At 44.5% G+C, this 25305-nt stretch overlaps 1 protein-coding gene across 2 annotated transcripts in view; it reads right to left on the bottom strand.

The window, feature by feature from the left end:
- PLCL2 (phospholipase C like 2) overlaps nt 1–25305 on the bottom strand; it is a 191457-nt gene that overhangs the window by 52635 nt on the left and 113517 nt on the right. The window lies entirely within an intron of this gene.

A 25305-nucleotide genomic window follows, 5' to 3' on the forward strand; every position in this document is an offset into this window, starting at 1 on the left:
AAGCGGGGGCTACCCCTCATCGCGGTGCGCGGGCCTCTCACTATCGTGGCCTCTCTTGTTGCGGAGCACAGGCTCCAGACGCACAGGCTCAGTAGTTGTGGCTCACGGGCCCAGCTGCTCTGCGGCATGTGGGATCCTCCCAGACCAGAGCTCGAACCCGTATCCCCTGCATTGGCAGGCAGACTCTCAACCACTGCACCACCAGGGAAGCCCAGTGCTGCACCTTTTAACTGTAAAAGACACGACAGGCTTCAGAAACGCACGTCCACCTCCAGGGGCTAGAGAAGGACGCTGCCCTGCCCCTGTGCTCTGTGATGCCGGAGGACTGATCCTTTACTCTGGGGACAGTCATGCGCTGAGGCTGCACGTGTGGGACCCTGAGGTCGGTGCTGAGAACGCATGAAGAGGAGAATGACCCGGGGCCACAGGCAAACAGTAATCACATAAAACGTGGCAGTGCCACCGCTGCCCACGTGCTCCTGGGGGTGACAGTGAGATGCTCCGAAGCCAGGGCATGGTAGTGGGACAGTTCAATACCAAGCCCTTCTCCCGGTAACGGGGGTGAATGTGCCCCCCGACTTATGTGCAGTATATGAATTGTGAAGGTGGCTAACACCCCAGGTGAAGGATGCAAACACAGTGAAAAGCCAGCCCCCCCGGTTTGGAAGTGAACAGCGGCAGGTCCCTGCAGAGCCTATCAGAGGGGATTCCAGAGGCAGTCAGCCCAGGAGAGGTGGGTACCTGCTAACCAATCAGCAACTTTTGGACACAGGAAGAAAGAAAACCCACCCAGACCTCAGCAGAGATGATTCACTTTGCCACACCTGTCATGGAATGAATGCATCACTCCCTCTGGGAGGATGAACTGCCAGTTTGTATCTTTTTATGGTTGCAGGGCACATATTTATAATAAGGTTTATAGCTCTCGTCCACAGCTTGAGTCCATTAACCCTCCACTCCTGCAATATTCGTGTGAGTTCTCCTCGAGTAAAGGGCCCGTCTAGGTGTTGTTCAGGGAACTCTCTGGCCTGTGGGCTCGTGTAAGCGCACTCAGTTAAAGGTCCAGTGGGCCGAGAGGGCAGGACCAGGCCAGGCCGGGCCTCCCTGCCTGCCTACCCGGCTGGCTGAGGTCTTGCTCTCGCACGGCTGACAACCATGACTGAATGCACTGCGGACACAGCAGGGAGACCGTGGAGGCGCCATCAGATCTAGGGGCGCTGCCACTAAGGCTGGGTCTGCCACTCTGTGACGAGGTGCAATTACAAACAGTACAAGTGTTGGCTGAATGAGTCAAAAGGGAAGTATTTCAACGCCTCCTTGGCATCAGGTACGTACTTGGCGTCCTCCATTTCCTCTAATGCTCACCAAGTCCATGGGAGGTGGGTGCTGGTGGTGCTGCGTTCACAGATGTGAACGCTGAGGACCCGAGAGTGAAGCCACTTTCCCAAGGTCGCCTGCAGTGATGAGCAAAGGGCTGTAACTAGTGAACAGGGGGACGGGGATTCCGTTTGACTCAAAGCCTCTGCTGCTTCCACGATACCAGGAAGGTCTTGACCACGCGCAGCAGCTGAACAGGACGAAAGCGCATTGCAACCAGGAGGATGGACAGACGCATTAGGGAACGTCCTGGCTCCCGACAGGTGTTACACACAACATGTGGCATCATGTCAGCTACTGACACGGGCCCAGAAGTGTGTCTTTATAAAGGGATATTTCTATAAAGCACTTTGGGAAAACATTTTTTCAAATGACAACATTAAACAGTTTACTTGGCTCCACTAACCAATTCATTATTAAAAAACAGAAATCAGAAATCATTTCTATTTCACGTGAAACCACTAGAATAAGCATCTCAGACTAGACAAAAGCAGATACGTGGGGAGTGACATCAAGACATGAGTCAAAGGGAAAAACTGCTTTAAGTTATCTCGTTTTCTCTGTATATATTACATTAATATGTGACTATAACGCAAGGCCTGGTAGAGTGACTGGTTTTATAAGCATGATCTGCATTAATGCAAATTTCATCGATTCGCTTTAAATGCACAGGTGTTAAGTCTCAGCACCGAAATCAGACATCCGGCTGCCGGCCCGAGTAACTTACCACGTGGACCCTCATATTGTTTACAAAGTACAAGATGCTTTCAAATAGCTGTTGTTAATGGATTTTACATTAGTGTCCAGTTACCAGTACCTCCTAAATTTCTGGAACGAATGCATTAGGAAAATCTATAGATTTAACATAGCTCAGAAACCCATTTCATAATTTCGATCAACTCTAAGATAAGCTTTTTTGTTTTTTTAAAAAAATTAATTAATTTATTTATTTATTTTTGGCTGCATTGGGTCTTTGTTGCTGCGCGCGGGCTTTCTCTAGTTGCGGCGAGCAGGGGCTACTCTTTGTTGCGGCGCGCAGGCTTCTCATTGCGGTGGCTTCTCTTGTTGCGGAGCACAGGCTCTAGGCGCGCGGGCTTCAGTAGTTGTGGCGCACAGGCTTAGATGCTCCTTGGCATGTGGGATCTTCCTGGACCAGGGCTCGAACCCGTGTCCCCTTCCTTGGCAGGCGGATTCTTAACCACCGCGCCACCAGGGAAGCCCCTAAGATAAGGTTTTTTTGTTTTGGTTTTTTTTTAAGGTTTTAATATAGGTCTCAAGCAGATGGAAAGTAGGAAGTCTCAACTAAAGGCAAAGTAAATATGAAAATTCATATTTTATTAAGCTGGAAGGAAACCAGAAATGCCTTTTGTAAGAACGCCCTGTTTTGAAAGTAACTCCCCATGTTAGTATAAGGCAAACGTCTCTGTTTATAGGTGTGATTATGAGAACTATTACTACATTAATATATTTTATATTACTAGATTTCTGTAGACCACTTCTTTATTTTCTGTTTTGCAACCTGTGCTACACGGCCCTACAAAGTGAGTCCGTTCACCAACGCTGAGAACGTACAGAAAATAAAAACGAAATTCCCTCTGGAATCCGTCAGCTTTGGTGCTTTTTTCCTGTGTTCTTGAAAGTAACGTCCTCAGTTAACAATGCTACTTTTGTATTTAACACTTTACAATAATTATTACTGTGTGGGTGAAGAATTTTTGAATCAAATGCGGGGACTCTGGGATCTGGGACTTCTAAATTGAAATGCAGAGGTAACGTTTCCTTTCGCGAAAGCTTCCAAGTACAGCAAAATGTCACAGAGTTGAACTAATGGAAGAGAAACCATTTATAAAGTTATTGTTGGGAATTACAACATAGCTTTTTAATACTAGAAAATAATATAAAAATCACACATTTGAACTGGGGCATAGAAGTCACATGGCTGTGGCGGTCTTTAGGCACCTGCAGGCTGCAGTTAAAGCCCCTCCACCTCACACAGGCCGCTGTGTGGGCACCACCCCGGGGCCTAGGAGTTCCAGGTCAGTGTCCCTTCCAGCAAGGTCACTAGGAAAACACTTTCTAAACAACAAACTGCTTCCAGAGTAATCTGTCCTAGTTTCCTCATGAAACCTGACTTCTACTTCCACATTTTTCACCATGCAAATTATAGAAAATTACAGAAAAAAACCTATATAATAGAAAAATGAGAGAAATAACTCTGCCAGACAAAGACAAATATCAAATGATATCACTTATATGTGGAATCTAAAAAATAAATGATACAAATGAACTTATATACACAACAGAAATAGACCCAAAGACAGAAAACAAACTTATGGTTACCAAAGGGGAAAGGGAAGAGGGATAAATTAGGAGTTTAGGGTTAATATACATACACTACTGTATATAAAATAGATAAACAACAAGAACCTACTGTACAGCACAGGGAACTACACTCAATATCTTATAATAATCTATAATGGAAGGGAATATGAAAAAGAATATATATACAGCATATATATGTATAACTGAATCACTTTGCTGTACACCTGAAACTAACATGACATTGTAAATCAACTACACTTCAGTTAAAACATAAAATTAAAAGAAAAAAAGGAAAGAACTCTGCCAGATAGAAAGCACTACTGGATTGTTAATGAATATGTAGAGAGGAGTGTACGTGGCTAATGCCACATACTGACCCCCTTGCAGGTGTGATGGGAGGGGGCAGGACAGAGATCCATGTGCAGTATCGTTAGGCTCTCTAGACATTTCCGCTTGCGTTAGAGGAAAGTAGGGAACGTGGTTAGAAAAGGGCCAGACTGTCATACAGAGTGAAGTTAAGTCAGAAAGAGAAAAACAAATACAGTATGCTAACACATATATATGGAATCTAAGACAAACAAAAAAAGGTCATGAAGAACCTAGGGGCAAGATGGGAATAAAGACGCAGACCTCCTAGAGAATGGACTTGAGGTCCTGGGGAGGGGGAAGGGTAAGCTGGGACGAACTGAGAGAGTGGCATGGACATATATACGCTACCAAACGTAAAACAGATAGCTGGTGGGAAGCAGCCGCATAGCACAGGGAGATCAGCTCGGTGCTTTGTGACCACCTAGAGGGGTGGGATAGGGAGGGTGGGAGGGAGGGAGATGCAAGAGGGAAGAGATATGGGAACATATGTATATGTATCACTGATTCACTTTGTTATAAAGCAGAAACTAACACACCATTGTAAAGCAATTATACTCCAATAAAGATGTTAAAAAAAAAAAAAAGAAAAGGGCCAGACTGGATGGGATAAGGAATTACGATTTTAAGCTGAGATGTGCTATGATCACGGTAGAATTTCAGGCTCTGAACAAAGAGTAAGGAAGGAATGGGGGACGGAGGTATGAAAGGGGGGCAGGACGCAGAGGGGCTGGGAAAGAGAGATGGGCTGGCGAGGGTACATCGGGAAGGACAGAGCAGGACCCAGTGACTGATGTGCTGTGGGCACAGAAGGAAGAGCCAAAGACAAAGAGGGTAAGCCGGACAGATGAGGGGACTGTGCCTCACCCGACCGCTGCAAAGCTTTTCCACGTTTACACTGTGTGTCTAAGGTGTTAACTCATCCAGGAAGTGGAGTTCCGCCCCAGCTGAGCAGAGGAGTTGGCAGTGAACGGGGCGGTTTTTTGAGGATCTGTAGCAGCAGCTAGAAGCCGTGGGAAAGCTTGGTTCTGCGGCTGGAAAATAGGAAGTTTTCTGCACCAAGGTAGCAGCTGAGATGAAAGAATGTCTACATCTCCGAGGGAGGAATTTTAAAGATAAATGAGATGAAAACACCACAGCAACACTGCAGATAATAATAAGCAGAGGGAACCTGTGTAAGAGACACAGAAGGTGTGGTCAGAGGGGCAGGGACAGAACAAGGATGCTGAACATTTCCAGGGGTGGGAGGAGAGTTTCTGGAAGGTCTACAGTGTTAGGAGCTCCGGACTTGGTCATTTGGTATCTCTGGACAATAAGATGGCAGCACCGACAGTTCTGCTGTGTGACAGACGTATTCCTAAAAATCACCGCACTATAAAAAAACTGTGTGATAAAAAACACAAGGTTTGTGGGGAAAATGGGGTCGGGGCACAACACTCAGAAATTCTGCAGTGACGCATTACAAAAGGCAGGAGCAGAATACAAGTGATAGCACAGTCCTGCACATGTTACGTAGTTAAGGAACGCAAAAACGCAGCAGTGAGTGTGGCCTGTGGCACCTGACCTTGAAAAAGACCTGGAGTTTCTTGTGGAAGTGGGCCGGGAAGGGCTGCAGCTCTTGAGTTACTGTGAGTGGTGGAAGGAGGGGGTCTGATGTCTGATGAGAGGTTATAACTGAGATGCGGAGGGCGCAGCTCAGGACCCACTCGGTGATCTGATGTAGCAGCTGGTGGGTGTGTGAGGTGGGTGTGTACGTTCAGTTCACCCAGGTGCAGTGTTCTGCGCTCGCTAGTGTTTCTTGCCGTCAAAACCGTGCACAGGTAAACACAAAATCCGCGTTCAGTTAAAATTATCCCTTACTGTATTGATCACATGCAAATAAATTTGCATGTTCAAAACAAGTGTTATAGCTGACTATAAAAGGGAGAGTATTTCAAGATCTATGCAATTTTCTTGTGAAGTAAAGTTAAACTCTCAGTATCTATCATAGTCAACTGAAGTATGCTTTTGGCATCATATGAGCCCTCCTCCACACTGTATTCAAATATTTTAACAATCATTTCTTGCCAGAGAAGAGATGCCAAGTGCTGTATAAATCTGGAGCAAATTATGAGCTATGAGTGACCCAGAGTCCACATTCAGGGAGCCAAGAATTCTCTAGCTTTTCAACATGCTCTGATTCGTCATAAAGTTCACTGCAAAGCTAGGGTGGTATGTACCTAAGGGTGAGGCACGTAGCTCTCCTGTTACTTACCTTTTATCTGAGCTACACATTGAATCTTCATGCACTACATTTCAGATCAAACCCTGTAAACTGAGATCCCATTTCATCTGTAAGTATCTAGCTGAATTTTCACATGATGAAAAGCCTCTCCTACCACAATCAATGTCTCCATCTACCCCCTCTCACTCTAAATCAATATATAACCATATTCACACGCTTAGAAAGGGCTGCATTTCACAGATTAAACTTCAAGTTTTAACTAAATGGTAGTTCCTGAAGTGAATTACCATGTCAATATAAAAGCAAAGAAACATTATGCTTATTATACACAGAGTAATACAGGTTTTGCCTGTACTCATCTAAATAACCATTTGGATTCAGTATACAATTCATGGAAATAAATAGTATCATGTAGTCAAAACAACCAATTTATTGCTCTAGGTGCTTTCTTTCTCCTAGTTGCTTTGGTGCCTAGTGCACTTGGGATGGACCAAACGCTTACATTGTGGGTATTTCTGAGAGGCACTTCCAGCATTAGCCACTAGAAGTCCTTAGTAATACACATTTGTAGGCTGGAGGAGAGGAGAAAGGAGCAAAGACAGAGAAAACACCATAAAGAGGAAATTAAGGAGGGGGAAAAAAAGCACTATATAGAGGAATAAAAGAAAAAAGAAGAATAAAATCACAGAGCCAGAGCTTAGAGGAATTAAAACAGTGAATGCACAAGGGTGATTTACCTTAGTAAAAACCATCCTTCAAATCAGATAAGAAATTTTTATTTTATGCAGACAAGTTAATAAACTATAAAACCACAACCAAACCTTTATGTGAAAGGAATTCACTCATATTTCTAGATTAATTGAGACTTAGATTACTAGAAGTCTCCATGTTCCCAAATATATTTAAATAGGTCAGGGCTGGTGAAGCTCGGTAGTGCAGAATAGCACAGGGAAAATAGAAAGGGGCTGTGGAAAAGCTGGGAGTTCCAATAAACCAAGAGATTAGTTACGAACTCAATGTACAGATTTTAAATGTTTATTCTACCGTAAATTGTTGGCAAAGTTTTAAATTGTCTGCATAGTTTTAGTTTCAGAAGTACACAGAATGTCAACAAGTGGAAAAGAATTTTGGTTTTGATCTTGTACTGCTTCTGCTGCTGTATGATACGATACTCAGAGAAAACAAAAACTGTTGAAAATTGAGCAACAAAACAGAACCCAAACTACCCTAAAAAGGAATTCCAACGCAACTATAAAACTATCCAGAAAAACTATATAATAACTCCTACCACTTCACATCATGCTGTGCTTTTTTCTGTGTAGAGAGCATGTATATAGTAAGTTCACATGCACTCAAATGAAAATAACCCTCTTATTTCTCCATTTTATGACCAACCTCACACAATCAGAAGTTTCCTTAGGGAAGAACTCGGGATGTTACATGTCATTTTGCACATGATTACTGTGGGAAGCCTTATTCCACATTCTCATGCTAAATAGGCTACTTTATAGCACATGATGAATCATTTTGCACCACGGTGACCTCACGGGTGCACGCATACCCCATCTTCCCCAGGGCCCTTGGTCACGGGCAGCCTCTCAATGCTGTAAAACACTTCTCCGATTTTCTCAACTCTAGTAGCGATGTGCTTACGTGACACCCTCGTACCATCTCAGCATGAAATTTAAGTGCACCTTGAGCTCAGATACCCTCTGTGGCCATGACAGCAGGAAGGGATATGAGTACGGGAGGGGCTTAGCAGCTGGGAAAGGAGCTTTCCACTAGGCCAGGAGGCAGCCAGGGTGTCCAGTGGGGATGCAGTCTACAGCCGGCCACTTGCTTCTGCTTCCAGTAAATGTCTGGGATGAGGGAAAGGAGGGCCAGGGCACCACTGTGACTCCCCCAGTCTTCAAAGTTTTAAAGAATGTGAGTTCAGAGGCTACATCTTTGATGGAGGGGAGTGTCTCCAAAGAACTGATGAGACTGGTTTAAAACCTGGCCTAAGTCACCCCTGCAGGAGAAAAGGGGAACTTGAGCTCGTTAAAGCCAACTACTCAGTGAGCAAGCTACTTCCGGAGACTGTATTAGGAACTTCTGGATGCTACAGAACTCTTTCAAGAGACCAAGGACCATTTAGAGTTCTGACATGCTCATTTATAACTATTATTATGAGGGACTGCCCTGGTGGTCCAGTGGTTAAGACTCTGCCTTTCAATGCAGCAGGAAGGATCCCTGCTCAGGGAACTAAGATCCCATATGCCTCGGGGTGCGGCCAAAAATTTTTTTTAAGAAATAAATAAAAATAAATAAAACTATTATTATGAAATTAATTAAATTTCAAAAGATACAGTTTGAATTAAACATAGTTCCACTTTTATTACCATCTACTTATATCAAGGTTTTCTCCAAGGGGATCAAGGTGATTTAGAAACTCCTAATTAACAGACGGTAATTCAATCATAGTCTTACTGTAAGGTATCATTAGTTTCTCTCAGGTCTGTGATAGCTAAGTCTAGATGTTAGTTAACAGAGGAAAGCAATTGGAGACGTCTCTGTAATGAAGAGCATTATTTTTGAGCCCAGTAAAGAGTCTGCAGTACTCTGGAACAGCAGAGCTAGGAGGAGGGCAAGAACCACTCGACCAGCTACTACAGTATTTACGGCCTTTCTGGTGTCAACCACAGAACTCACAGGCTCCTGCATCTTCTCCTTTCTGAGTAGAGAGGCAACTCCCCACGCAAGGTGGTGGGAAACCTAACCTTCTGCTTTTCACTTTGCAATTTTAAACCTGCCTTTATGAAATGGAGTAACCACGTCTCCATATACAGCAAAGCTGCTGCTGTGAAGTTCGAGTGATGCTGAGATACACACACAGAGAAGTCTTAGAGCATCAACAGCTGCTTGTTTCTAGCCTTTGAACTCATACTGACATGATAATGAGCACCGTGTATTGAGAATTTCCTATGCCCTGGGCTACTTACGTGTGATCTCACCCGCTCTGAGGTGGTGAGACCCTGCCCATGCTACAGATGAAGAAGCAACGTGCCCGGGTCACAGAGTGAGCGCCAGAGCAGGGACTTCTCATGCTCAGGGCTCATCTTCTTTGCCGGCACCACCGTCCCCCAAGCCCCCACTCACCTACTTCCAGGGTGCAGGCAGGGTCCCCCTTCCTCCCCCAATTGCTAGTCCCAGCGTCTTTGTGCAAGAACGTTATTGTACACACGTGTTCACACCCATGCCCACCTGCCCGGGGCTGTCTGAACTCACAACTGCACTCACGGAGATGTGTCCTTGGCAGAACACGCCAGGGCCACATCTCCTGTGCCCTGGGAGTCAGCTCACGACGCAGGTGAGAGAAGGACCAGGACAAAGGCTGGCCAAGGTGGACCCACAGCCCGCGGATACTGCGTGCGGGGTCCGGGTTTCCTTCCCTGGGAGCACAGCAGTGTGCTACCCAGCAGGGCCAGCGAGGGTCGGGATGAGAGGTGTGACAACTGAGGGACGGTGGCTGTCTGGCATTCAGGGACTTCTTGTTTGGCCCACCAGGAACCCATGGCCACCTACTAGCTCACGTGGCACTCAACTTCTGAGCGTGCTTTGGAAAAGCATGAAACACTCTTTGTACATGAGCCGTGTTCCCATCTCAGTGGCCTTTGCTGAATCAAGCTGCTCTCCTGTCTGGCCTCCCCTCCCCTCCATTCCTCAACCCTGGGGGTGTGTCCTCCTTAGGACCCATGAATCTTTAAGAGTAGGGCATTGCAGACAGGGCAAAGAATCCTCTGGTAAAGGGCAGGGGAGACTCTGAGGGTCTGAATAAGAGGTGAATGGTCTGGGGAGCTGAGACGCTCGTGCCTTCCTTCCTCCCAGCTGTCCCAGGCCTGGCCTCCCGCCTCAGGCCCTGCCCTTCCCACAGGCACCTGGAGCTGTCCAGGAACCTCCTCTTCCTGGACCCGCACAGGTGCCACTCACCGCCTGAGGACGGACACGGTGAGACCCTCCGGTACTGTGACTGGAAGGACAGCCACTCCCCCCTCCAGCCCTCGCCAGCCCCAAACCTAACCCTCCCAAGAAAGGCTTTCCGGGCACACGTAAATGAGCCAAGTTCAGGGAAATGTAGGTACTCCGGGACATGGATGTAGGGCGGGAAGGACACCTGATATCTGTGTCCTCTGGATCAAGGGCATTTTCTTTCACTCATTCATTCATTCACTCATTCGTTCATAAATATATTTTGAGGGCCTGCCCTGTGGCAGGCTCTGTCATGAGAACGCAGGAATAAGCAGGACACACAGGGTCATGGCCACCCGGGGGCTCAGATCTGGGGGCGAGAGAGAGAGGTACCTTCAGAAAAGGAATCAAACCAATGAATGCATAATTACAGGTCGTGATGAGTGTAAGAAAGCAGCAAAGAGCATGAAGAACAGCCGGGTGTGTGACCCTCCAGCCCTACCCCCAGCAGCCGTGGGAGAGGGTCTGGGTTTGGGCTTCACCTCCAGGTGGAGGTGGAGAGAGCTTTAAGTAGAATGTGGTTGGATTTTATAATTCTAGAGAAAGTCCTCCTCCCCGCCTTAGGGGAGGGTGAGAGGAAACCAGGGGTTTTCAGAAGAGATGCAGAGCCTGCCCACCGGCTCCACCCAATTCCCCTTTCTCTGCCCTCCCCTCCCCTTCCCCTAACAAGAAGTGCTTGACCTGACTGAGAAAAGGAGCACTGCTTAAACTCAATCCTTAGACGGCTCGTTTTCGTGCCTCATTACCAAGCAGAGCGATCACAATTATACATCTCGCTACATACGTGTGAACTAAAGTTAGTGACAAATTTTACTGGATTATAACACAAGATTCTGGTTGACTGTCACCATTTCTTTGCTGGAATAGCACGCTGTCCTCATGGGCACTGTAATCAAACTGGAATTTTCACAGGCTTTCCTCTCCTAGTTCCCGCCTCTGGTGTTTATAGTTCTGACCGTCAAACACTAACAAGTAGTTTTACTTCTTCAGGGGTCCACTGCCTCTTCCAGGACAGCACTCAGGTGCCCTCCTCCTACTGGGGTAACAGAGTAAAATGATGTTCTATGGATCTACATTCAAAACGCACTGAGAACATTATTTTAAAAAGAAGAAGAAAGAAAACCTTTAAGTCACGATTTAAGCTGGCCAAAGTGAATCTGGAAACCAGTGCATCAAAATACCCTAAGGACTTTTTCCCTGATCCTCTTTTTGAGGGGTTGGCAAACTTTTCCTGGGAAGGAGCGGACAGTAAATATTTTAGGCGACTGCTCACCTCTGCGCTCACAGTGTGAAAGCAGACACAGAGAACGTGTCATGAACATGCTCTAACGAAATTTCCTTATGGACACTGCGGCTTGAATTTCATATGATTTTTACATGTCCTGAATTTTTATTTTTCGACTGTCTAATATGTAAATACCATTTTAAGCTTGCAGCCCATACACAAATGGGTGGTGCCAGCCTGGCCCACAGGCCAGCGTTGCCCGACCCTGCTCTGAAATGCCACACCATGCCATCACTTGGTGATACTGGACTAAAAGTATTCCAGAGAATATAGTTTGACATGCTACATGCACATTTTAGAACAGAACATGAAAAATCAAGTGCGGTTAGTATTTTAAAAGCATAAACATATGTTATATGTAAACGAAGGAGAAGTTTGGTCACAGAGAATTGTAACATTGGTCAAAGACTTTCACGGACTTATAACATAGCTAGAGGTTAGTTTTAGGAAATCAACTAAAAATCAGTAACTACCATCTTGGTTACATTTAGCTAAATACTCAAAACAGCTATCTCTATTCACAAAGACAGATTTTTTTTTTTTTTTTTTTTTTTTTTTTTTTTGCTTTTGGCACCAGATAAGTGATTATTCAAAGCTAAAATTATTTTGTGCCATATAATGACATAAATGATGGTATCACTCCATTTAATCTCTCTCTGGTGTAGGAGTGTAATAATGATAAAGAAAACTAGAATAATCAACATTGGTTTCAAAGAAAATACTTAAAGATTTCCATAAGTAGATAAAGGACTTCCTGTATAAAATCTGCACATAAAAATCTATAAGAGTTAGCCCTAAAGATGTGACTAATACTAAACGTAGTAGGGAAAGAAATGTTTTAAACTACTTAACATGTTATTTTTAAGTTAATTGATAATTAAGCTTGCAGAGTTAAACTTAACTCAACACATCATACTGTCCACCCACTGAGTTGACTGGGAGAGTAATTTTCTTATGGTTCAGAACTTTAAATGCCTTAAGTTAGAAAAGACTTCAAAACCATTATTAAGTGCTATTTTTATCCCTGATAAATTCATGTGGTAGTAAAATCAGATTTCTGGTGTCAAGGGTGGTTATTTTAGTGGGATGAATGGCACTAATTATTTCCCAGCAATCTGGGTGAATATAAGTGAACAGAACGAAAACCAGGAACCGTTAAAATAGAATAATAAGTGACAGTTCCTGCGGTCCCCACTGGCACAGCGGCTAATGTGTATGGTGGAGAGTTACCACCAGACAAGTGCTGATTAGAGGGGTTTGGTGAGGCTGGGGGTGAGCCCTCCCCACTACACAAAAATAGAAATAATGCATCCGTAGGCAGTGCTGAATTTTATTTCTCTTATAAACCTGAGGTCAAACGTAACATATCAACAAAATATATGCTTAAAGCTTAGAAGGTGCCAAATATTACTGTCAGGAATACATCAAGCTGCAGAGAAAAATCACTACTGCCTCATTATTCAAAAGACTGTGGAAAAACACCTTTAAAAAATTTCTTCCTGGTCATGACTAGGGACATGACAGACAGGAAAAAAAGGTCAGAAATGAGTACATCCTACTGCCAAGAAGTGATGCCAGAAGGTGGCCCAAGTAAGTGTCAACAATTACACGTAGTACTCAAAAGAATTCTGAAATATATGATCTTTCATATAAACTGGTTATTTTGATAGCTTCACTTTCATGGAGCAGGTTTCATCCAAACTATCCCATTTCTTAGAGAGTTGTCTTCTAAAATGTGATCGCACATCCAGAGACTATGTGCCCACGAAAACAGAGAAGACTCATCATTGCATTTACAAACCAATCTATGTACCGCCACTAACAATTTTCTAGAGCTACCTGAGTAATGTCAACCTCTCCAACTCAACTCCAAATGGGATTTGCAACGCTGCCGGTTTTCTCAATGGAAAAGCATTTGCTTCTCTAAACTATGTAAGAATGGGCGTCAGTAAATCAAGTTAAGCTCCAGTGAATGGATCTTGCGTTTGAAAAGTCAGGGAATGATAACAGAATATCGAGATGCTAAACAATAAAATTCTGTTCTCACTGCAACTTACATCCTTTCTAAACTTCAACCTGAATACAGACAATGATGGGACACAACGAAATATTAAACAATTCATCTTTTTGATGAATCTCTGACAGAAGCAAAATACTTCTAAAAAAAAAAAAGGTTCACGTGTGTGATTCTTACTGGTTAGTTGTAGCCAGCACTGCTGAAATAATCACACAGGCAAAACATCCCCATTTAACTGGCTGGAGAATGTTCTAAATCCCACACGGAGCTGACAGCAGGTGCAGCCACAGGCTCAGGTGGCAAAGGCAGCCACCTTCCTGAGCGGGATGAAGAATCACCATGGGCTTCACACCCCCAACTCCCCATCTGGTCAGAAACCACCACCCTAGGAGAACTAAGATAAACAGTGAAGGTGCATTTCCTGGGTCCTCCAGTGGGGCGTGGCCCAGAGAGTGCTGGGTGTTTCAGAGTAGAGTCCATATGTAGGGGGCTGCAAGGGTTCTGTCCCAGGACAGCTGACGACGAGGGAGAGGAACACAATGATCTCTCAAAGCAGCCAGCACGGGCCGGCACAGCTCCCTCTGTCCCAACGGCACAGGTCAGAGGGTCAAGGAGAGACGCAGCTCCCCTATGAGTCCAAGGTCAGAGCAAGCCAGAGGGCTCCCAGACACGAGGGGGGAAGCAGGCTGAACGCATCAGTGAGCCGTGAAAGGTAGGTTCTAGATTGGCCAGTCTTCACTTTTGTGGATCTGAAAGGATTCGGAACTCACAAGCTGCTAAAGACATATAAATTATCACACACCAAAAGCCAACTCAGTCCTTTGTTTCTTGATCATCACTTTCCTGTTTGAAAAGGATTTCCACCACAGAGGACAATCACATCCACAAAACTGGCTGTAGACACAGTACCACACTGTGCACACCACAACAGTAATCACAAACTTCAAGATGTCAAACAGATTCCGGATGCTGTAAAATGTGTTCCCTTCAAGAAAGGGCTATATATATATATATATTTTTTTTAAATTAATTATTTATTTATTTTTGGGTGTGTTGGGTCTTCGTTTCTGTGCGAGGGCTTTCTCTAGTTGCGGCGAGCAGGGTCCACTCTTCATCACGGTGCGCGGGCCTCTCACTGTCGCGGCCTCTCTTGTTGCGGAGCACAAGCTCCAGACGCGCAGGCTCAGTAGTTGTGGCTCACGGGCCTAGTCGCTCCGTGGCATGTGGGATCCTCCCAGACCAGGGCTCGAACCCGTGTCCCCTGCACCGGCAGGCAGACTCTCAACCACTGCGCCACCAGGGAAGCCCGGGCTATATACTATTAACAGTGTTTGATGCATGTTTCAATAGCAAATCAGAAATTCTGATTCTGGAAAACTTCAATTGCTACAAGACTATATGCATGAGATACATGTCCCTAGAGTTATTTCCCCCCTTTTTTCCCTCTCTTGGCAATTTCTAGGCTTAACATAAATTCTTCATCAATCCCAACATGCCAAAGGGAGGCCACATTTCCAAGATGCTCTCAGAAGAATGTTATTCACTTAACAACACTAGTCAAAGTATTCGGACTCCGTTTCTCTTGATGATCATTACATAATTCCTAGTTCTTACAGCTGGCACGTCAGACTTCTGACTCTGCCTCAGCACCCAGGTCTCTCTCTAGGTGATATTTCCGGAAGTTTGTCTTTCTGGGACTCCAGGAGATGAAGGGCCGTGGGGAGGGAAACGCTGCCAGCTGCATGGCGACAGCAGTGGGAGGTGTAACGGGGAGAGTGTAAAGCTGTTTTTTTGCCAGAGATGTTGCCATAGTTTATAAATCATCTTGCCCTGGGGCTTTCCACCTACTCAAAGAGCAAGTTTCAGAGCCTGGGTGAAAAGCAGCTATCGTGTAAAAACAAAGACACTTCTCAGTTTTAAAGGTCAGATTAGATTTTTATTTGGGTTCCCACCAAAACGACAGGCTTGACAGTCAGGATCTGTCAAGGAGAAACTCTTTTCCAAATTATTTTAACATATCAAGGAACAACGCATATAGGTCCCAGAACATCACCCCTAGGGTAGAGGAGATGCCCCTCCACCGACCACGGCTGGGCCAAGCGTTTGCAGCCCTAGGACAGGAGGAGGAAAGGGGCAGTGGAGGGGACGTTGGGAGCCCGCCTCTTGGAGCCCTGAGGATGAAGGACGGAGCCAGGAAATCCCTGCGCTGCGGGCACCGGCCCCAAGGTGCACTAGGGTGGGCGGTGGTGAGCTTTAGGAGGACATTCTTTAGCAAGGACACAGAAAGGAGACTTTCTGCAGCTGTACCCTCTCCAGGCAGCCAGTGGCCACTCTTAGACGAGCTGAGGGAAAAGAGGAAGTCTGAGAGACTGAGCATTTTACCTAAAGAGCCAAGCAACCACAACCCAAAATGGATAATGTGAATTAAGGCAATGGATCAGGGTTACGAAACGGAACTAAAATTGAGGGACACCCACCTGCCCTCAGGCAGAGAGCTGGGAAAGCTGCATTTCCTTCCCCATCTGGGCCGAGTGTGTGGTCTGAACTCAATCTCTGCCCCACAGGCATGAGGTGACAACAGGCTGAAGAAACTGGAAGTCGGCCAGCAGTGCTGTCTCCACTCGGCCCAATTCTGTTTATTCGAAGCCTAGTGGGGACAGGAAATTGACCGAGCAAACCAGGACAAGGAAAGCAAAGGCTTCTTCCCAGCTCTGACCAGCTGCCGATGCACGTGGCGACTGACCAAGAAAACCACGTCTATTATTGATAGAGGACGCTCAGAATTTGAGAGATGTACACAGACTTTTAAAAAATGTCTTGGGGGGCTTCCTTGGTGGCGCAGTGGTTGAGAATCTGCCTGCCAATGCAGGGGACACGGGTTCGAGCCCTGGTCTGGGAGGATCCCACATGCCACGGAGCAACTAGGCCCGTGAGACACAACTACTGAGCCTGCGCGTCTGGAGCCTGTGCTCCGCAACGGGAGAGGCCGCGATAGTGAGAGGCCTGCGCATCGCGATGAAGAGTGGTCCCCACTTGCCGCAACTAGAGAAAGCCCTCGCACAGAAACGAAGACCCAACACAGCCAAAAATAAAAAAGAGATGTTACATTAGAATATTATTAAAAAAAAAAAAATGTCCTGGGGACTTCCCTGGTGGTCCAGTGGCTAAGACTCCGTGCTCCCAATGCAGGGGGCCTGGGTTCGATCCCTAGCTGGGGAACTAGATCCCGCATGCATGCCACAACTAAGAGTCCACATGCCACAAGGAAGATCCCGCAGGCTGCAACTACAGATCCGGCTTACCCAAATAAATATTGAAAAAAATGTCCTGGTGGGTCTTTGACAGAAAGAAGAACTCAGAAAACAACTTAAGGAGGTAACTTTAGCCACTGAAGAAACAAAATAAATTATTTCTAGTCAAGAAGAGAATATATCAAAAATAAACACTGAAGGAATAATACAAGAGCAAAATCCCACATTCAAGTGGGATCTGATGGGAACATGGGAAGCAATTCCTCTCCTCTTGCACAGGAAGAAAAAAAGACTACAGCACTTCAACGATCTTAGTTTTATCAAAAATGTAGTAGTGTTCTTCTGCATGATGCATCTGCTTAAAAGGAAGTTCCCTAACTTTTCTGGAGCTTTAGGTTCCAGATATATTACATACATATTTCCTACCAGATTCAGTGAAATAAAGTGTTCGAGAAATAAGCAATCTTGTTCTGCCCCCTTGAGAAGCAACAGAAAGGCTCTAACAGAGAAGTCAAACAGTGGGAGACCCCACCAAACACACGGCCCCGAGCCACAGCCCCATAACCGCTCTCCAGGTGGCTTGGTTCAAGGGCTGAAGTGATGCCAATAGCAGGCTCCCGTTTCTCGTTTACCAGTACGGTGGGACAGCGCCGCAGTTACTCAGGAATTGTAAACTGCAGAATAGTATCTGCAGTTGGTGCGTCAGATGGTACAGTGGCTCGCTTCGTACTTTATCACTTCTCGTCTGAAGACACCATCTGACAACGTGTGGGACTCTGTTAAGGTTTGCATCTCTGTCCCCACAGAGAGTCTGGGGCTGGGTATCAAATTTAACTGGTAAAAAACAGGCGCTGATGAAGGCTTTTTCAAGGGGATTGCCAGCCCCTAAAATGCTACTGTTTCACAACTGTTCTTGCTTAGTATCTGCAGGTGTGTGTGTGTGTGTGTGTATATATGTGTGTGTGTGTAAGAATACTTCTACATATGTGTCCCTCGATGGTTTCTGTGGAGACATGTAAAACATGAAAAGCGGATGAGCGATACAGTCGTGCAATCACCACCATATCACACCGTGAAGCACCATCTCCCCTAAGTTTCTCAGTCTCCCTGCTTCTGATGGCTGAGTGGCAGCCTCTATATCTGATCTGATGATACGAGTGATATTATCATCACATTCCATCCTTTAAACATTACTTTTCCCTTCCCGTGGGGTTGGCAGTCGCTCTGAAGTGGGTCAGCTGTATGGTTTCGATGATGCCAGAGAAACCGTTTTGGAAACGTCATTGGCTGGACCTCCCCTGTCACTGAATTAAACTAGAGGCTTTGGGTTTCTGCTCTTCCCCCCTGTAGCAGGGTACATTCACCTTTCCCTAATCTGTCTTTTTTTCCCCTCTTTGTAGCTCAGTCTTATCCCAAGGCATAATACTCTATTTTTCTACAGTTATAAAAATTGGGAGAGTTGACACCTCCAATTAAAAGATGCTTTTAATGTCAAGTTCTGAGGCAGGAGAGTGATAAAAGCAGCCACAGAGGAGATGGGGATCAATAATAACCTTATTACAGATGATCTCTGCTTGGTCCAGATGGGCAGAGACTCCATCAATTATGAAGTGTGATTTCTCTCTTCCCTGCGTTAAGCAGTGGCCAGACAAAATACAGGAACCCATACCAACAACATACAGCAGAGCACTCTTGATGCGGATGCCGACTGCCAACATATCTGTGTAAGAAAAAAACCCTTCGTTTCTCATATTATATTTAAAGGACCTTGTTTTATTTAAGAATATTTAAAGCCATGAGGTAGAAGGGACTATTCAGTAACTTACATAAAAATATTCACAGCAAGCAAATAACATGCTCCTAGACAAAGCATCTTGTTCCTTTTTTTTTTAAACACTAAAAAATACTGTTCTCTACTGGATAAACGGATTCCTCAGAGTGTGCTGTCTTAATTAAGTGTGGAGGCAATTAAAATCAAGATTTTTGTGAAGCTGTAAAAGATGGAAACAAATTAATTTCGGATCGGCTGCTCGAGAGTCCACCACTGTATGTGAACAGTCATGCTGTCTGTGACAGAGCTGGGCATCCTTTTCTTTCCTTTTTCCTCTTCTCTCCTTTTCATTCCCTGTGACTTCATCGTCAATTTACTTACAATGACTGAAGCATATTCCATAGTGCCGAAAAATTGTAGCAAAACCAAGGAAAAAGGCTTTTTTTCTTTAAAAAATGTTTATGTGATAAGGACACTTAACATGAGATCTACCCCTCTTAACAAATGCTTACCTGTACAATGCATTACTGTTGACTAGAGGTACAAGGTGCTACTGTACACGGGTCTTTAGAACTCCTCCACCTCACTTAACTGAAACTTCATGCCTGTTGATTAATAACGTCCTATCTCCCCCTCCTCCCAGGCCCTGGTAACTACCAGTCTAGTCTTTGATTTTATGAATCTGACTATTTTAGATACCTCATTTAAGTGGAATACCGCAGGGCTTGTCTTTCTGTGTCTGGCTTCTTTCACCGAGAATACTGCCCTCAAAGTCCAATGAAAAAATTTTAAAGAGAACTTTCTTTTTATGTAACACTTCACAAAATATTTAAACTTTCAGTGTTTTCTCTCAGTCGAGGAACAATGTTGACATCTTGGTCTCTATTTGTTAGCATAGATCTCATAACATTTAAAAAAATTTAAGCGTAAAGCAGACGGTAAATCTGAAACTAATAAGCAAAGATAGCTGGAGAGCTGAATCATTACTTTCATCAACATTAAAAAGGGTGGTAAAAACCACTTTAGTATAAAAAGATGATGGATGGGGTTTCCCTGGTGGCGCAGTGGTTGAGAATCCACCTGCCAATGCAGGGGACACGGGTTCGAGCCCTGGTCTGGGAAGATCCCACGTGCCGCGGAGCAACTAGGCCCGTGAGCCACAACTACTGAGCCTGTGCGTCTGGAGCCTGTGCTCCGCACCAGGAGAGGCCGCGACAGTGAAAGGCCCGCGCACCGCAATGAAGAGTGGCCCCCGCTCACCGCAACTGGAGAAAGCCCTTGCACAGAGACGAAGACCCAACACAGCCAAAAAAATAAATAAATAAAAATTACATTTAAAAAAATAAATAAATAAAACATGCCTCATTTAAAAAAAAAAAAAAAAAAGAATTTGTTTATTAAAAAAAAAAAAGATGATGGATGACGGGAGAGGGGAGACATGGTCCTGAACCCTCCCGGCAGACCATCCCAGGAGCACTGTGTGTTACGGAGAGGGGACCCACTCACTCGCCAGAATCTCTTACTCAGGTTACGTAATCCTTATCTTCTCCAAACCAGCCTTTAAACACATGAGAGAACGAGCTCAACTGTGATATCTGATTCTCAACAGTGGACGCATTCCAGTTCACTGACACACACTTTTAAGTAAAACACTTAAATTTTCTGTCTTCTGAAGTAATAATACAAAAGATATATTCAGGTACTTATAATCAGATTCCATTGAGTGGAACTTAATCTGTTGAATACAGTCTTCCTTATTTTAAGCTCATCAGATCTGCCTTTTGACATACGCCAAAGTATGCAAGATGAATTCTTCTCCACCTTCATGGGGGAGCAAGAATCAGAAATAAGGTAACTGGGACTTCAAGAGCCCCACATGAACAACGTCAGATCATGATTATTGGCGCTATCTGGGCTTTATGGGCAGATTGATCAGTCATCTACACACCACACATGGCTCATCTTCCTGCTCTGGACTGCAGGGCAAAAACTGGACAAAGAGACTAATCATGCTCTAAACCTGCCATTAGAACCATTAATGGTTCTGCCATTAATTTGATGCACTACTGGGTTTCCACTTTCTCATCTGCAAAATAAAGACGCTCAGCAGGCGGCCTCTGAGTTCTCTTTCACCCCTACCCTCCCACAGTCCATAATCTTAATTCTGAGCATGGCCCTTTGCTGCTCAAAAATGTGCAAGAACTCCCACGGTCCACGCTTGAATTTCCTAGAACACGTGTTTCCCATTTCTGAGAGTGTTTCACCCTGTGAACTCAGCCTGCAACCGTCTCCTTTTCTTCACCTGCTGAAATCTGAGTCGTTCTTAAGGGTCAGAGGCCAGTGTTTCCTTGAAGTCTCCCTAATTCCTAAACTTGAAACTGACCGTTCTCTCCCATGAACATCCAAATAATCTGTTTACATATTTTAACACATCTATCTATCATCTATCCTCTCACTATCTCTGGATACGTTTCATCTCTTCCACAAAACTGTGAACTCCTCCAGGGAAGAAAAGCCTCCCTCGTGTGACCACACAGTCACCCCCACTCTCCAGACCAGTCCCTCCCTATTTCTCCCCCATCTGCCTGATCTAAGAAGGTGTCTGTGTTTTTCTTCCTCTGCTCCCGAGTGGCTTTGACACCCGCCTTCCTGAGCAACGTCCCAGCCTCAAACCTCACCACTTCCGGGATCCAAGGAGGGACCACAAATAGGGCAAAAAACCACAGTTTGGGCCACTCTGAAGACCTGTTTGTTGGTGGGATCACAAGGGCCATTAGGACAATCTAGGGGCCGTGGGCAGGGTGACCACACAACTAATTATCTAAACAGGGACACTTTTAAGGGTTAAAGGGAGAACTATTAATAATTATGCTGGGACAACAGGTGTACAAGCAGGGTCTGTCCCAGGCAAATGGGGCTGCAGGCCACCCTGAGCGTGGGCCCTCTTTCCTAGCCTCCACACCGGCTTACATGGTGCCCACATTTCCACAATCAGCTCCTTCCCTGCACTCTCCTTTTTCACAAAGACACTGGCATATTTCAGCTGCAACTCGTTTATTAGTAAGAGTTTAGACAGAAAAATAGTCACAATCTTGACAGCATAAATACATATCTGTACACTCTTAGGAGATACCGCAATCCTGTTCTCACTGGAGGGTAACTTCAGCAGTGCAGACTTGCAGTAACATAGGACTTTGTGGGGAGGGGTGGATTTCTCAAACTACGCTTACTTTTCATTTGGAGTCTTCAAACTATAAATGGAAAGTCAACGAAATGAAATAAGATCTTATTTCTAAGGCTAATTTTGGGTTAAGCTCAATATAACAAACGTTACAAAAATAAAGGCTATCCAAGACCTTATGACATTTCCCATCAGTATTTCATCTATTCTTTAGCTAGCTTTAATAAATTAATTGTCACAAGGTGAGAAATAATTAAGTCACTAATAAATGGACTATAAAATATTACAAGAGCTATAATATTGCCATAGCAATATGACAATCTTTAAAAGGCAAATTATAAAAATTTGAATTTAATTTTAAGTACTTTATAGCTTAGTTTATCAGGTGGAATGAAAAGGAGAACAAATCAATAAAGCTAGGGGTATAACGCAGCCCAGCTATGTCAATGAGACATTATGTAAGACTAATTTCACAACTTTAAAAATGTCAGCAAGCCAACTGTCTTATCATTTCTACAACAACACAATTATAAAGTTATATGTAGATAAGAGTTACATAGTAAATGTTATCACCTGCCAGCCAAGGGAGAGGAAGGGGCGGGGGAAGTGATACGGTGGGCACTGTATCCACCCAGCACTCCCGCTCTGGGCTCAGCCTGGACAAGCGCCTGGGTACCAACCCTCCCAGTTAACACCTCCCTGGGGCACCACATCCCACTCTCAGGAAGGTCCTGTTAAAAAGGTTACCATGAAGAAATGTCACTGCGTGACCAGTAACACACCTGAGCCGGTAAGTCATCTTAGATGTTGGTCAATGACGTGGGTCTGCAAAATGTCTAACGATTTTATTTGTGGCTTAAGTTTAAAAAGCATTTACAAATATCAGCTACTTCTTTGGGCTTCTTCTCATAAAACTAACTAGGTAGCCTGAGGCACAGCATGCAAGAGCTCTTCAGACTTTTCCATGTTACCTCTTTTTCCTATCTTTCCATCTTTTCCCCCCAAAGGAATCTCAGCATAAGCTTCTTTGTTTTGTTCCCCAGCTGCCATCCTAGCAGACTCGACGGCTCCCTGAGGACAGGGACCCCTTATGCTCATGCCTGTGGCCCCTCCAGCACCCAGCACAGTGCTCCCCCCACCCATGTTTACAGACACATTTGCCCCTGGCCGTCCTTCTTTCTGAAGGGTGACCGCCACTCCCTGCAGTTTGCCTGCAGTGTCCAGTGTTCGGTCCTTATTTATCTTACATCACCGTGAACTCTAAGCTGGAAAGAGCAGGGAATAACAAGCACCTGCTACAATGTGTGGTTATTGCACTGGAACTTAGGAAAAAGATCAAATACCACTTTTTCTTAAGGTAATGAACCGATAAGCTGTTTAAAATACTGCACTCTTATTATTGGTGGGAATGTAAATTAGTATAGCTACTAGGGAAAACAGCATGGAAGATCCTCAAAGAATTAAAAACAGAACTACCATATGATCCAGCAATTCCACTTTTCGGAATATATCCGAAGGTAATAAAAACACTAACTCAAAAAGATACATGCACCCCCATATTCACAGCAGCATTATTTACAATAGTCAAGATATGGAAACAACCTAAATGTCTATGGATAGATAAAGAAGTTGTGAGATATACATATATATATTAAAATATGAGGAGATCCTACCATTTGCTACAACACAGATGAACCTTGAAGGTATTATGCTAAGTGAAATGAGTCAGAGAAAGACAAATACTGTATGACCCACTTATATGTGGAAACTAAAACAAAACAAAACAAAAACAAAAAACCAAACTCATAGAAAAAGAGATCAGATTTGTGGTTACCAGAGGTGAAGGGTGCAGACAGTGAGAACTGAAGGAAGGTGGTCAAAAGGTAGACATTTCCAGTTATAAGATAAATAAGTCCTAGGAATGTAATATATACCATGATGACTGATCCACAGGAAACTTAAGAAAATAAATCCTGAGAGCTCTTATCACAAGAAATTTTTTTTTCCTTTCCTCTCTTCTTCCTTCTTTTTATGAGAAGATGGATGTCAGCTGAACCCACTGTGGTAATCATTTCACAATATGCGTAAATCAAACCATCATGCTGTACGCCTTAAACTTACACATGAGTGTCAATTATTTCTCAATAAAACTGGGGGAAAGAGAGCAAAAGAAAAAAAATGTTGCATGTCTCTGACTTGGACTTCCAGATCTTATGCACCCAAAGATTTGGGTGAACAAGGCCAAGAAGTGAAGAAGATCAAGAGCAAAAATCCTTCCAAACTTTTGTTTTTGGAAATAGTACCCCATGGTCAAGACAATTTGTGAAATAGGGCATACTATGTCCATCACCCTTTGGAAAGCCACTGCCGGCAAACAAAAGGCCCCACGCAGTCCCGCAGTGAAGACATCTGATTAATTTTGCTCAAACCAGTATTTCCCTAAATTATTTCAACATGGAACCCTTTCTCCCATGTGACACTTATTAATATCCTAAGAAACCAAGGTTCCTCAGCAGACACTGCGGGAAACGCTGACCTAAATCAGTTTTTTCTTTCCTGGAAATTGTATAAATCCCTCCGAATTGCAGCTTTCAGGTCAACTTACAGAATAGTAAAAAAAATATATTTCTGTAAGGTTTACAATGCCACTCCTGATTTGTCTTAGACCACAGCAGGCTACCTGAGAAGCAGCCTTGAGTTTTGTGGTCGGAGTTCCTGCTTCTAGTGTGGAGGCGGTGGTGGGTAAGGCCTCTTACCTCTGAGCACCCGGGCGGTACAGGCTGACAGCCTCGCCCATCTGGGAGGGGAGGTCCAGCACCACCCTTAACCCTGACCGCAGGGGAGGACCTGCGGCGCTCATCGGCATTGTGACAACTTCAGCTACGTCGCGAGCTTGAAACGGTACTGTTCACCCACTAACTCATCCCTCAGAGTTACGATAAATCAAAAAGTACAGCGAGAGCAGGAAGCGATTAGGAAAACGCAAGATAGACCTTAAGTGCAAAAATGCAATATTCTAGGTGTCCTGAGGATTCCTCATTAACGCTAAGCTGATTACCAATCACAGGCGCCACAGAGCAGCTGCTATAAGGAAGGAAAACATTGCACAATATAGAGTCATGTAGTGGAAGCACCTGCTTCTGATGGTATTTAAAGTGTATTTTAGGAAAAAAAACTAAATTTCTCACCTTTACCAGTTAGAAAACAAAATAAAAATGAGTGACTCAATGGCTGATTGCAGGAAAAGGTTAAAAAAATTCCCTCCTATATATATGTGGAAAATAGCGTATGCTTTAGGAATCAATTCAGATACATTCTTGAAAAGCTGTCCGAATCCTGCTTTCTAAAATAGCAACAACAAAACACTAAAGTCTTTCAAATACAGCAAGGTCAGGGGAATAACTTTTCCAGCACAGGTAAAGGAAGCATGAACTAGGAAAGCACACCTCAGCAAGAGCTCCTAAGCATGTCGGGGTACTGTCCTAAGACACCTCTCTCCCCTG

Source organism: Eschrichtius robustus, chromosome 6, assembly GCF_028021215.1.
Source record: "Eschrichtius robustus isolate mEscRob2 chromosome 6, mEscRob2.pri, whole genome shotgun sequence".
NCBI lineage: Eukaryota > Metazoa > Chordata > Mammalia > Artiodactyla > Eschrichtiidae > Eschrichtius > Eschrichtius robustus.